The 7,404-nt window shown below is 37.9% G+C and overlaps 1 long non-coding RNA gene across 1 annotated transcript; it reads right to left on the bottom strand.

Moving 5' to 3' along the window:
* Positions 1–4,989: 4,989 nt before the first annotated feature.
* Positions 4,990–6,270, bottom strand: LOC131805526 (uncharacterized). The gene is made up of 3 exons (XR_009343707.1): positions 6,182–6,270; positions 5,489–6,117; positions 4,990–5,386 (listed from the first exon to the last, which is right to left on the bottom strand). It is a non-coding gene; the product is annotated as an uncharacterized LOC131805526 (long non-coding RNA).
* Positions 6,271–7,404: the final 1,134 nt, after the last annotated feature.

Below are 7,404 nucleotides of genomic sequence, written 5' to 3'. Positions count from 1 at the left end.
ATCTACATCTCATGAAGTGAAACAGCTATAACATTGTGCTTGTCTGATTACCTGTCTGCCAGAATGTCCGTGTATGAGTGTGTGTGTGTGATACATAAGTTGACTCCTAATGTTGTCGACGCTAAGCTGTTGCTATTGCCGCTGCTCTTGCAACCACCGCTGTTGTTGCTGCCATTGATGTTGTCAGAATAGAAAAACTTTCCTGTTTTATGTTACAATCAAATGTTGTGACGACCGGCCGGTGGCAGGGGAGGTAAATTGCTGTTGGTAGAGATATTTACGTTGGTGTTGGTATCTCCTCGGTTACAAAGATGTAATTTTCCAATGCAATGCAATCCGAGCCATTGCAATAAAAATGCAATAATAATTGCATTTGTCCCACTTTACTTTCACTCGACACACTACAACAGCAGACAAGATCGCTGATCATCATAGATATAGTTTATGTACATGAAGATATGGTTGTTAAAGCAATTGCAAAAAATGTGTAAAGTTCCAGATAAACTATTTTACCTAGAAACTTTCATTTGTCTAATGTGTTATGGGATCTAGATTTAAGATATGGACCATTCTCATTTCTTTGAAACGATTATAGTCAAGGGGAAGGCTATTTGAAAAACTCTGTAGTCTCCTTTACCTTTTTCATCCTTAAATTAGTAAAACAATATATAAATTATTGAGAACAGTTCAAACATAATATGTACATGGTGATATGAAAAAACTGCAACTAATTTCAGACTGCTGTCATTTATGAGCCACTCGTCCGACAGCTATTAAAATTATTCCAGTGATAGCTCATTATATTGTTTACAAGCGTACAAAAGCATTTCCAGAAACAGAGTTATTCGTAATGGAGTTCAAGCGTGTTAGTGTGATTTCTTTATATTTGGCTGAAAACCACAAGTGCCTATCGATAGAACACTCCAGCATTTAAATGTGAATAAATCTTTTGTGTCTCGTACCATCGCTCGTTACCGTGATACTGGTAGCGTAGCCCGACGTCAAGTAAGTGGACGGAAGAAAACAGCAACATCAGCAGAAATGGTTTAAAAAGTAAAGAAGCGACTTGATCGAAACCCGCGTCGCCGTGGCGAAAAGTGGCTCAGGAGCTGAACATATCGCAATAGTTCATTCGGCCAATATTGAAAATGAGCTCGAGGTAAAGCATTGAAAATCCAAAAAGTGCAAAAACTTACACCGCAACAAAAAGAAAATAGCCTCAAAAGAGCTTAAGAGTTGCTTCGCTTGGCCGAAAGTGGTGAACTGCCGAATTTGGTTTTCTCCGTCTCCGATGAGAAAACATTCGTTGTCCAGCAGTTTGTAAACAAACAAAATGATCGTGTTTACTTGCCAAAGAGGTCATCTGAAAATGTGTACCTTCGGCTGGTCATCAGGACTCAAGCGCCGGCCATGGCGATGGTGAGGGCCGCCATAACAGCCGAATATTATAGCGAAAATATTCCTGGAGGATGTATTAAAGCCTTGGACACTCAAACATTTTGGCCGCAGACCTTACCATCGCACGATCACACTAAGCACGCGCCACCACCCAAGAATGGTTACAAAATGAGGTTCCTCGCTTCATTTCCAGCGCACAATGACCACCAAAATCTCCGGATAACAATCCGTTGGACTAATGTGTCTGGAGTATTTTGGAAAGCAGGTTGGTACTTAAAAAATACCAAAGTTTTGATCACCTCAAGCAAGCGCTTCGCCGGGAATGGCTAAAATACCGCAGAGCAACATCGGGCATCGTGTGGCGGTTTCATTGGCGGTTTGAAGGCCATAATTCGTGCCAAAGGTGACCAATTCGAACAAATCTAAAGTTATTCTAAAATTAGATGCTATTTCCGACATTTTTGCTTTCATTCAATAAAATTAAAAAAAAAAAAAAAATGTAAAAATTATGGCGTTTGACTTTGTTGCAGTTTTTCCTTATCTTACCCTGTACAGTCATGCAAATATATTATCTAGCGTTTTAACCGTATCCAAGAGACTATGCAACATTTGGGACAATTGACCATATTTACGGCCCTGTGTTGTGCCAATGGGAATTTGAAACAGTTTTGGAAATAAAGATTCCAGCTTGTATTTTGCTATATTTTCGATATCTGACTGCAGCGAAATTAGTATCCGTGTAAAGAGCCTTGTTCTGTGCTCGTTATGTGGTTGTGATTTCAGCGGTAAGAGGCTTAATCTCTTTAATATTCGTGTTTGAATATTAGAGGTTAAGACCTCTTAAGAGGTTAAGTTTGAATATTAAAATATTGGTATTTTTCACCCAATTGTGACTTGTAGAGCAACTGAAAATTCAGAAAAAAAATCTAATAGTTGAAAAAATTATTACTTTTTAGAGTTACTTATATAGCAGTATGTATCAGCATTTGCTAAAATTTGTATATTCAAATATAAAATGTATTTTCAGACATAATCCAACAAGAAACAGATTTCCTTTGATGGATTACAAAAATCTACAGATGCGATTTATAAACACCAACGGATTACAGAAATTAATTAAAATGAAATAATCCTCGATTGCCGTTTGAATGGTTTGTGTAATTTTACTTTTTCTTTTGTCGAATTTGTGCCACAGTCACACACACATACACACCATGCTACATGTTAGGCATCAGCAAAAGTTGTTGTAGTAACAACAATCTAATTATCAACATTTCAATGCAACTCCATACAAAAACAAAAAATGTGTTGCAAGCCTCTGTGTCTTGTGTCAAGGCATGACTGCACTCGACACTGATCGTGATTTCCACCAAAAGAGCAACTCGGCCTCTTTGTTTTCCCCACCCGGCGCTGCTTTTCATCCCACCCCACCCCTGGCATTGACATCGACACAATGCATTTGAATGGATAACATGACCAACTTTTTCGCTAACACTGACAATGAATGCAATCCGGCATTTGGCTTTGGCAATGATTAGCAACCAGTTGGCCCGAAAGAGCAAAAAGGAAAAGCCATTATGTCGAAGTAGAAAACAAGTTTCAAACACACATACACTGCAAGTAGACCCACGGACAGATAGACGGTCTTACAGACACTTCATGGAAAATGGAAAATTCGTTAAGTAATGGCTGATGAAAGACAAAATGAAAAGAAAATCTCCAATTGCTGCTATGGCAAAAGAGAAATTATCCAAGTTAACACACTTTTTAAACTGAAACACGACGAACATTCACTGTTGCAACAACTGTTGCTTCATTGCATGCTGCACACAGCGGCTTAGATAGTTGTGTGCGTGTGTGTGATGTTTGGAATAGTCTTTGTTGCTATGACGGCGACGACGACTTACATCCGTTTGTGCAAAACGATGCAATCAAATACTGTTACATGAACAATGTTGCCAACTCAAAGAGAAATGATAATTGAAACGTACTCTTCCGAATAAGACAATATTTAAATTATTTAAATTATCGTTGGAAATCATCGCTTGAACCAAAATTCTAAACATTTGGTACAGAAGTACATAGGTATCTTGGGGTTGAGGAAAAATCAAAGCAACCGGGCAGTTTTCATACTAATAATATAATATGTTTTTTTTGTAAGTCTTGGAACACCTCCAAAGATCCAAAAAAGGATCATACCAAAATGTAAACTGCAAGAGAAGGATTCCTAACTAAATATTTTCGAACTTGCATCGCTTAATATGTATTAGTGTTCGGATATCTATCACTTGATACGGATAAAATGTGTCCCATTGAAATTAAATTGGAAAGTCCCGTGGACGAAATTGGTTCAGGACGTCGTGATGCTAATGTTTGTCTGTGTGTTTGTTTTGCTGGAAACTTTCAAACTTTGCACATCTTAAATAGTGGAGCAGCAATAGCAAATATGAAAAAAGATATTGAGTTGAATGTCAGAAGACCTTCTCATAGAAGGCCAGAAAATCCTCTCATAGAAGGCCAGAAGGTCTTCTCATAGAAGGCCAAAAGATCTTCTCATAGAAGGCCAGAAGGTCTTCCCATAGAAGGTCAGAAGATCTTCTCATAAAAGGCCAGAAGGTCTTCTCATAAAAGGCCAGAAAGGTCTTCTCATAGAAGGCCGGAAGTTCTTCTCACAGAAGGGCAGAAGGTCTTCTTATAGTAGACCAGAGGGTTTTCTCATGGTAGGCTAGAAGGTCTTCTCATAGTAGGCCAGAGCTCTCATAGAGCTCAGAAGGTCTTCTCATAGAAGGCCAGAAGGTCTTCTCATAGAAGGCCAGATGGTCTTCTCATAGAAGACCAGAAGGTCTTATTATAGAAGGTCAGAAAGTATTCTTATAGAGGACGTAAGGTCTTCTTATAGAAGGTCGGAAGGTCTTCTCATAGAAGGCCGGAAGGTCTTCTCATAGAAGGTCGGAAGGTCTTCTCATAGAAGGTCGGAAGGTCTTCTCATAGAAGGCCGGATGATCTCCTCATAGAAGGTCGGAAGGTATTCACATAGAAGGTCGGAAGGTATTCTCATAGAAGGCCGGAAGGTATTCTCATAGAAGGCAGGATGATCTCATCATAGAAGGCCGGAAGGTATTCTCATAGAAGGCCGGAAGGTACTCTCATAGAAGGCCGGAAGGTATTCTAATAGAAGGTCGGAAGGTATTCTCATAGAAGGCCGGAAGATATTCTCATAGAAGGCCGGAATGTATTCTCATAGAAGGCCGGAAGGTATTCTCATAGGTCGAAAGGTCTCCTCATAGAAGGTCGGAAGGTCTCCTCATAGAAGGTGGAAGGTCTCCTCATAGAAGGCCTGCAGATCTTCACATAGAAGGCCGGTAGGTCTCCACATAGAAGGACTGAAGATCTTCCCAAAAAATTATGCGGAACATCTACGAAAGATTTTGTAGTTCAAATAAATGTTGAGATGAAGAGAGCAAGCCAAAATCGGCCTTTTAAAAATAAATACAAAGCTGAATGATGACTGAAATTATGTGATCGCATAGAAGCTATAATGTGGTTGAAAACTTAAACAACCAAAATTCTTTTGAGTAAAGAGATCACGAATTGGATTTTTAATTCCCATTATCTAAGAATTTTATGCCATTTGAAAATTCGAAAAATTTGTGAAAATCAAAACAATTTTCATTGGAACAATTTAGCAACATTGGCAATAATTATGAGTGAATGTGTACCATGTTTCGAATGTTGTTGTTATTGTTGCCTTGGTGTTAGGCCACAGTCAACATGATACAATCTCTGGCCGTTTATCATTTCTCCAGCAACTCCGCTTTCGCCCATCCAACCATTCACTGTAACATCCATATCGGTTTGGTGCAGAATCGATGCAGTCGGACTTATGTATGGTATTACATTGTTTTTGTTTTGTTATAGCCAAGCTTCTGCGGATATGCGATACCAGATATTGGTCTCAGGTATTATGGTAGCAATTTTCATTTGCTTTCTATTTAGGCGGTCGAACCAGGGACGAGTGCAGTGCAAAACAATGGGGGGAGATGGAGGCTAGGATTATGTGCATCCAACTGCTGCTATTGGCATTACTTACCCCGTTTCCACTTATTTGTTGTCGTTGTCGTTGTTGCTGTTGTTTTGGTTTGGTTTTTGCAACAACATTAGAAAGTGTACGAAATGCCTGCATGACTTCTATTGCATGCGAATTGTGCCGCTTTTTCTAATAACCGCCGCTGGTGATTGCCGTTTGTTGTTGCTGCTGCAACTGCAGATTTTCTCTTTGGCCTACTTTTCGGTGTTACTCGTCGCCTTCACCATCGTCGCTGTAGTTGTCATCGTCGCATTGCATTGTCATTATGAAATTTACACAAACCAAAATTTAGTGCCTTCGATAAGAGGTAACTTTCTGTTTGTTGCTGCCTCGTCGGACGTAGTCTGTCTGCATTTGGCATTGTTTGAAAAATGGCTGTTGTTGAGAAAAGAAAAACTGGCGATATAGTGCCGCTTCGTTTTCATTTGTGGGATGGGAATCAATTTGCATCAATTATGATTAATAGATTTTCCAGTTGAACTACAAACAACAACAGCAACTGCAATGATTTAGTTGCGAAGCCTGTTGGCCGAAAACGTTTAACCATGGAAATTTCTTCCGTGAGTCATGCCAAGAAGGAGGTCACTACAAAATGCACATTTATCGATGGCATCTTGCATTTCTCTTGATAACTGAAATGAAAAAAGGCGATCATTATTATTGGTAAAAATTTAGATGACCTAAGGATTTAAGTACCGTCATGGGTTAGATTTGTTCTTCTTCTGTATTCTTCTTCTGTAGATTTGTTCTTCGAATGCTAAATTAAAACAAAAAAAATAATATTATTAAAAAATAATATATGTCAATAATAGTAAATAAAAATTTTACAAAATTGATAGGTTCTACCATGGTACAATGATATCAAGGTAGGGCTATGATACCATACATGGTAGAATTACAAGGTAACCCTTTCAGGCCAGCTGGTATCAATTTGATATGTCAAAAAATTGTTGTAATTTGAATTCGCCTTCATTTACACATAAGAAAATTGTTGCATGATTTCAAACTTTAACAATGCTATTGATAGAAAATCGAGATTTTACATTTTTATAGAGTATGAGGGAAAAAGTGTATATTCAACATATGGTAGGCATAGGTAATATGGAGATCTAAAATTCGTGGATATTTGAAATAAGTGAAACAGGGAATCAATTTCATTTAGGAAATAAACCGATACATGGAATTTCATCATCTTATTTGTACGGATTTTCAACTATGTTATACACTATAGGTCTTCAACAGTGAAAGGTGAATGATCCAAATCTTAAGTAAGCCTGAGGAGTAAATATACCTCATATAAATATATAAAGTACCTTTTAGGTAGCATGTCACTACAGCGAGAAAGCTGACGATGTAGCAAAAGAAAAAAGGGTACACCCCAGAACCACCACAAAACCTAATTTTAAAGCATCAAAAATAATTTTCCGGATATTTCCTTTAAAGAACATTATCGCTGTTGAATATGAAATCAACGTTGCCAACGTTACCAAGACTGTATGCTGTGTAAGGATGATGAAGAGATAACAACGATTGGACATCTATTATCGCAAATGTCCTTCGTTGGCGCGCTGGAGACTACAATCACTCCATTTCCAGTCTATGTGATTTTCAAAAATGTTGTATTGAACGTGCTATAATCAAACCAAGATGCAGCGGCTTCAGCATTACTTTCAATCGATGTTGGAAGTTTTGAATATTTGCTTTTGTAATAGAAAAAACAACAATTTTGAAAATTTTAATTCAATATTTTGATTGGAAAAATAATTTGCCCCAAATTTTGTACTTCAAATCAATTCGCCCTGACTACAACTTTGACATATCAAGTTTCCAAAAAAGTTGCTTTATTGTAATTTTCGCCTATGTTGCTACCTGGTATTTCTACCATGATACCATATGATTTCAATTTTTTTATTTTCTTG

Source organism: Musca domestica, unplaced genomic scaffold (assembly GCF_030504385.1).
Source record: "Musca domestica strain aabys unplaced genomic scaffold, Musca_domestica.polishedcontigs.V.1.1 57, whole genome shotgun sequence".
NCBI lineage: Eukaryota > Metazoa > Arthropoda > Insecta > Diptera > Muscidae > Musca > Musca domestica.
Note: the sequence above shows the minus strand (reverse complement) of the source record. Positions and strands in the feature narration are given on the sequence as shown.